The following is a 7483-nucleotide window of genomic DNA, read 5'->3' as shown; positions in this document are numbered from 1 at the left end:
CTGCCCTTGGCCTCAACCCCTCTTTCGTGCCAGTTCCTCATAGCCCTCAATCCCCGATATTTCAAAAATCTATTTACCTCCTCTTTAAATACTCTCAGTGAGCTACCCTCCACAACTCTCTTGGGTAGAGAATTCCAAACATTCACTACCCTCTGGGAGAAGAAATTCCTTCGCATCTCAGTTTTAAATGAGCGCCCCCTGATTCTTTAACTATGTCCCCTAGTTGGAGGCTCCCCCATTAGTGGAAACATCTTCTCAACATCTTTCCTGTCAACCTCCTCAGAATCTTGCACGTTTCAATAAGATCACCCCTCAGTATTCTAAACTCCAATGAATAAAGTCTTCACCTGCTTCACAGTTCTTGATAACTCAACCCCTTCATCCCAGTAATCAGCCTAGTGAATCTCTTTTGAACTGCCTGCAATGCCAATATATGCTTCCTTAAATATGGGGACCAAAACTGTACACAGGACTCTAGGTGCGGCCTCACCAACACCCTGTACAGCTGTAACAAGACTTCCCGATTTTTAAACTCCAACCACGAGCAAAACAGGCCAAAATTCCATTTGTCTTCTTAATTACTTGCTGCACCTGCATGTCATTTTTGTGTTTCATGCATAGGAACACCCAGATCCCTCTGTGTTGCACTTTTTGGAGTCTCCCTCCATTTAAATAATATTCTGCCTTTTGATTCTTCCTACCAATGCGTATTATCTCAAACTTTCCTACATTAAACTCCACCTGCCAACTTTTGCCCACTCACTCAACCTATCTATACCCCCTTGAAGATTCTTCAAGTCCTCATCACAACCTGACCTCCCACCTATTTTTGTATCGTCAGAAAATTTAGATACATTACACTCTGCCCCCTCCTCCATGTCATTAGTGTACATAGTAAATAATTGAGTCCCTGGGACTGATCCTTGTGGCATTCCACTAGTTACGTCTTTCCAATCTGAAAATTCCCGGCCCTCTGCCTTCTGTGTGTTAAATTTGGCTCTTTACATTGCAGGGTGTCTGTAGGGTGGTAGGGATCACAGTCTCTCACACACGGAAAGTTTCCCCGCTCGAAAAGGGGTAGAAGCATTAACAGAATTAATTGTGAGGAAAATTTGCATCGTTCCCGTTTGTTGTTAAATAATAACTGGATGCATCGTCTCAAAACCATGTGACATTTATACTTCTCCAGGTTTCGAATGATATTCTGAAAAATGCATGGCTTGGAAGAAAGAGAGAAAGATGGGGACGGATTTGCTGCAAGGCCTTTCGCACATGTGTGCGGTGTTGGATGAGCTGCTGATGTGCTCTGTCATCTGATGATTCTAATGTTAGATCAATTTCTCTGCCGCATGGCTAAGGTTTTCAGCCAAATTGTACGTGCACAAAACAAGGTCCTGAAGTGCAATAAGACAGCCCAGTTTGACATTCTAGGTCGTTCTGCAAGTAGCTGCGTGTTGTTTTTGTCGTCTAGTGGTTATCACATTTGCTTTACACGCAGAAAATTTCCTGAATCGAAACTCATTGAAGAACAGTGAAACTGGGCTCCTCACATTGCAGGGTTTGTGTAGGGTAATAGGGATCACGGCCTCCCACACACGGAAAGTTTCCCCGCTACATTGCAGGGTTTGTGTAGGGTAATAGGGATCACGGTCTCTCACACACGGAAAGTTTCCCCGCTCGAAAAGGGGAATTAACATTAACAGAATTAAATGTGAGGAAAGGTTGCATCGTTCCCGTTTGTTGTTAAACGGTAACTGGATGCATCATCTCAAAACCATGTGACATTTATACTTCTCCAAGTTTTGAATGATATTCTGAAAAATGCGAAAGAAAAAGGGAAAGATGGGGGCGGATTTGCTGTAAGGCCGTTCGCACGTGTGTGAGGTGTTGAATGAGCTGCTGATGTGCTGTGTCATTTGATGATTCTAATGTTAGATCAATTTCTCTGTCGCGTGGCTCAGGTTTTCAGCCGAATTGTACTTCCACAGAACAAGGTTCTGAAGTGCAATAAGACAGCACAGTTTGATATTCCAGGTCGGTCTGCAAGGAGCTGCGGGTTGTTTTTGTAGTCCAGTGATTCTCACATTTGCTTTACACGCCGAGAATTCCCTGAATCGAAACTCTTTGAAGAACAGTTGAGCTGACAACATTTGTGGAAAATGTTCTTACCGCCATTGACAACCCGGATCTGTGTGACACTGAATGTTGATGGGGGAAAAACATTAACAGCTTCGCCTCTGAACCACAAAACTTTACAGTTAACAGCCGAACGCGCTGAACAATTGTGCTACAGAGACTGATGCAACTTTCTGTGTTCTTTGTACAGGTACAGCCAAGTCTCTTTGAACATCAGCACAACTTTCTCACCTCTTCAAACATGTTCTGCTTTGTTGTTTTTTTTGAAACTATTTTTTTCGACCAAGTGAGTAACTTCAGACTTTGCTACATTTTTCTCCGTCTGTCATCTTGTTAGCCAATCACCTCTTATATATTATAAAAACAGAAAATGCTGGCAAAACCCAGCAGGTCTGACATCATCTGTGGAGAGGGAAACCGAGTTAACGTTTCGAGTCCGTATGACTCTCCTTCAGACCTGAAAAGAAATAGAAAGTGATGGAATTTATGCTATTCAAGCGGGGCGGGCAGGGGGCGGGGAGGGGCCGGTGTGGGGCGTGTAGAGCAGGCAAGATTGGATAGAAGGTCGGTGACAGGTGGGAGCTAAGGAGAGATTGACAAAGGTGTCATGGACACAAGACAAAGGGACTGAAATTGCAGTGGTCAGGGCTGAAGAAGGTGTGGATAGTGGCATAAAAGTAAGGAAGCAGAATGTGTGAATAGAAGAACAAGGGTCAGCACTTTGTGAAAGAGCAACATGGAACAAGTAACAGATGGCTCTATTTTGGGCTGGGGTGGGGGGAAGTGCGGTGGTTGGGAAAAAAGGATAGAAAAGGGGATAAAAGGGGGGATAAAATAATGAATAAATTAATAAAAATAAGTAAATAAAAATAAAAATACATTTTTATAGCGAGATTTTAAAAGGTGAAATTAGAGGAGAGATTTCATGTTCTGAAGCTATTGAAATCAATGTTAAGTCCGGAAGGCTGTAAAGTGCCTAATCGGAAGATGAGGTGTTGTTCCTCCAGTTTGCGTTGAGCTTCACTGGAACATTGCAGCAGGCCAAGGACGGACATGTGGACTTGAGAGCAGGGTGGGGTGTTGAAATGGTAAATGACAGGAAGGTCTGGGTCATACTTGCGGACAGACCGAAGGTGTTCCACATGGTGGTCATCCAGTCTGCGTTTGGTCTCTCCAATGTAGAGGAGACCACATTGGGAACAGCGAATCCAGTGGGCCAAATTGAAGGGGGTGCAAGTGAAGCGCTGCTTCACCTGAAAGGAGTGTTTTGGCCCTTGGAAAATGAGGAGGAAGGCCCCTAAAGGGCCAACTGTCAGTTGTTCTTTCACAGAGTGCTGATCCTTGTTCTGCTATTCACATATTCTGCTTTCTTGCCTTTATGCCACAATCAGTATCTTTTTTCGCCCTTACCACTATCATTAACACTCCCTTTGTCTTGTGTCCCTGACTCCTTTGTCAACCCTTCCTGAGCCCCCACCTATCACTGACCTTCTCACCTGCTCCACACAACCCCTCGTATAACAGGATAAACTCCATCACATTTCTGCTTCTCTTTCATTCTGAAGAGTCACAAGGATTCGAGACATTGACTCTGTTTCTCTCTCCACAGGTGCTGTCAGATGGTGAGTTTTTCCAGCATTTTCTGTTTTTAATACAGATTTCCAACATCCGCAATATTTTAACTTATTAAATTGCTTCTTCTATATTGTTCTGCAGTCTGTCAGCTTTCCACATAATTTTGCCATCTCAGCTAAAGGTTACACATAGATTCTAGAAAGGATTGAACTCACGCCCCCTGACTTACAAGACGCATGTTGTAACCACTGAGCTATGGAGCCACCTATTAACTTAAGCTAACGGAAAATCGACCATATTCAGTAAAACGAGGCAGATGCTGAAGTTCCAGGTGGATGACATTTGATAGACCTGGAAATGTCTGAGATGGAGAACAGGAAGTTAAAAGATGCGACATGAAAGCGGCATAATTTGATGTGTGTCAGTTACTTTCAGTGATGAATTTCTGCCGTGTGTCGCCTTGTCAGTTTCACAGGGCCGCAGGGATGAGGTTGGTGGCACCTGGTTAAAATTAGTAATAATGAGAACTGTAGTCAGCAGGATTGAAACCTACAGGGGGAAACCCCAGTGGATTTGAAATCCATCACCTTAAACATTCAGCCACGACTAACAGCAGCTTCCGAGCTCAAATGTGTTCTTGTCAAATCAGAGATGGCTGCAAAATAAGTCACTCGGCCCGTCGTGTCTGTGCTGGCTCTCTGGAAGAGCAACTCAAGCAATTCCACACACCCGCCTTTCCCCCACAACAATTTATATTTGTATGGCCTCTCCGCGTTTTTCCAAACAAAATAAAGTTCACAACCCGCCCTGTATTAAACTAGAATCTCCTCTTGTTCTCCGAAAGGGAATTCCTAAAGTTCCCCAAAGTGGGAATGTGACTTAAACTGTGGCAGTGCTAGGATTCGGATCCAATCCTCCAGGGACTTGAAGAAACCCAAGTCCAAATCTTCATGTTACTGGGTCGGGGAAACTTTGTTAATTAAGGGAAACTGTGCATGGATTCTGCAGAAACACCTTCTTCAAAAGTGAATTAGACAGTGACTTGAAATAGAGAAAAATTAGGCTTATGGAGAGAGAGAAATATATTGAGACAAATTGGTTCCTCTTTAAAAAGGAAGCTGGCACAGAAGAGATAATCTAATGACCATCCAACCTGCTGTGCCATTTGATGATGACATTGTTGATCAGTCTGTCTCCAGCATTCCTAATGAGAACAGCCGAATTCCATTTCTTCAAAACAAAGACTCAAAAATGCTGTTGCGGAACTGCATTGTAGTCAGATGCATTTATCAATGGAGTTTCTGTAGTGTAGTGGTTATCACGTTCGCTTTACACGCGAAAGGTCCCCGGTTCGAAACCGGGCAGAAACTTTACCGCAACTTACACATTTAAGTAAGAGGAAAAGCTGCGTTGCTCCTTCTTGTTGTTGAATATTAGCTGAATGCAGTGTCTCACAGCCGTATTGCACTTGCTCTTCGCCTTATCTGTTGGAACTCGCCGGGTAACAGGAGAGTTGGCGATTTCTGTCTTTTTTTGTCGCTTAAGGACCCAATGACAACCCGGGACTGTGAGACAATGAATGCTGCTCCAGCTAACAGCAATCGCTGTTGTCATTGGCTGAAGAAGTCGGTTGTGTTCTAGAGAAACGTGTCATTTTGTCGGAGAAAAGTGTCTCTGTTGAAAGAGGTTTGAAATGAAAATAAAAGGCACAGAAAGCATGGATAAGCCGGGCTGTAAAGCTGCAAACCTGGGGGTCTAGTGGTTAAGGTTTGGCGCTTATAAATGTCATGAGAATGATTAATATAAATATGCATTACTTCTTGATTGAAAACTGAAAACGCATATCAGTTCCGCCTGAATCAGTGGAGTGGGAGCTGGAGTATTGCATCAGCGCCGGAAATGTCACCCGTGCAACAGGCCGCGAGCAAATACAGAGGTGAAGATAAGGAATGAGAGAAGCGCATGGCAGGCTGCAAATCACTGACTATAGAGACGGTGGTTCACGGCAAAATATAGCGGTAATAGGGGAGATTTCACTGTTTACACTGACACAAACCTCTCCCAGGTCTGTTTCCGAATCTTGTGCCAAATGACAAAAAAATTCTCACTGAATTTACTCAGTCCCATGACGTCAGAGGAGCTGAACACAAGGGAAGAAGGTGGATTTTGCTGGAATGGGTTGAAGATGATAGAATGACTGTGAAGGCAGCAGCAGTGGGGATGGAAATGAAACAATTATAGAAAGTTACTTTGAAAGGGTAGTTGTGATTGGTTGATCAAGAGTGATATTTTTGCCAGTTTGAACAGCAGGAAGATAAATCTGTCCCATTCCCACCCACATTTTGCACTATCATCCCTTTCGTCAGTTTCTGTCTCAGGCCTTGTACCCTATCACAGTCCTTCCGTTTTGTCCTTTCACTCCCCTTCGCCTCTGGACTTGTTTTCCATCTGTTACATCTGTGACTTTTCCAACTCTGATGAAAGATCATCCAGCTGGAAGATTAACTCTCTTTCTCACTCCACAGACGCTGCCAAACCTGGTTTCATTTAATCAGGAATTTCTGTTCATTGTGACAGTACACACAGTGGTAAGGAAAAGGTTTTCCTTGACCGGGAATTGCCAGTGAAAGCACCATATCCTCAGCACTGAACAGTCACAACTTCCAGTGAAGTAGAGGGCAACTTTAACGCAGAAACAACCAAATCGATTTTTCACAAAGTGGGAAGGAGAAAGACTCAGTTTGAGCGGTGATACTGCTGGAGCAATGGAGAGCTGGGGATCACCCATGGAAGCTGCAAAGTTTTCAGGAATAATGGCGCCTAGCGTGGGGCTCAAATAGATGGCCCCGGAGTTTAGAGTTTCATGCTCTATCGATTGAGCTAACCGGACCAGCATTTAAAGCCGTTCATATTCCAAAATACATCATTAGAAAACCTGATTTCCAGTTGGTGTCTCAGCTTGTTCTGAGTTTAACTCATGTGAATAAAGCTTGTGATGATAAAAATGTGTTCATCCCCTTGGGTAACTGAAGCACATTGACACAAACAGAGGATGACAGATAGACATTTACACCGAGGGTGACAGAGGCCGAAGGAGAGGCAAACACCAAGAAAGCAAGGGCGACACCAACTTGGCCAATTATTGTTCCTTTCCAGACTCCAAATTGAGTAAATGTTTGCAGATGAATGGAAATGAATAAACGCGGAAGGGAAGCAGGTAAAGTACACGGGAATGTTGGAAGGTTTTTATTCAATTTAACCAATAACTAACCCTGGAGGCATCTAAAGGAAGATGTGCAGTTAGCCAGACTCAAACCTGCTTCGGGAGACCCCAATGGATTTCAAGCCCATTACTTTAAACACTTGGCCCCAACTACAGGCCTTACGGTGATTTTAATGTTGCTCATATAACATCCCCGAACGGTTCTAGCAGCGACAGAGATCATTCGGCTCCACATCTTCCCGGTCACCCTGCAATTTACACTGACTCTCCTTGTTCTTCCTACCAAAATGAAGATCTTAAAAGGACACCGACTTCGAGCCGATTCTGAGATGATGTGACTGAAAGGGCAACACACACAGGAGACTGGAGTCTAAACCCAACCCCCTGAGACCGCTCGGCCATGCTATCTCCACTCAATGCACACTAACCATTGCCTTGAGTGGTGTTTGCACTGAATTACAACATAACCAACATAACCAAGATAGTCCATTTTACCTCCCGAGCTCCTCATAGTATCATAGTATCAGGTTCAAAGTTACCCCACAGATA

At 43.9% G+C, this 7483-nt stretch overlaps 1 non-coding gene across 1 annotated transcript; it reads left to right on the top strand.

The window, feature by feature from the left end:
* The first annotated feature begins 5008 nt into the window (after positions 1–5008).
* trnav-uac (transfer RNA valine (anticodon UAC)) lies at positions 5009–5081 on the top strand. The gene has a single exon. It is a non-coding gene; the product is annotated as a tRNA-Val (tRNA).
* Positions 5082–7483: the final 2402 nt, after the last annotated feature.

The sequence above is a fragment of the Cetorhinus maximus genome, unplaced genomic scaffold (assembly GCF_964194155.1).
Source record: "Cetorhinus maximus unplaced genomic scaffold, sCetMax3.hap1.1 HAP1_SCAFFOLD_417, whole genome shotgun sequence".
NCBI lineage: Eukaryota > Metazoa > Chordata > Chondrichthyes > Lamniformes > Cetorhinidae > Cetorhinus > Cetorhinus maximus.
This window is presented reverse-complemented; position numbering and strand designations above follow the sequence as displayed.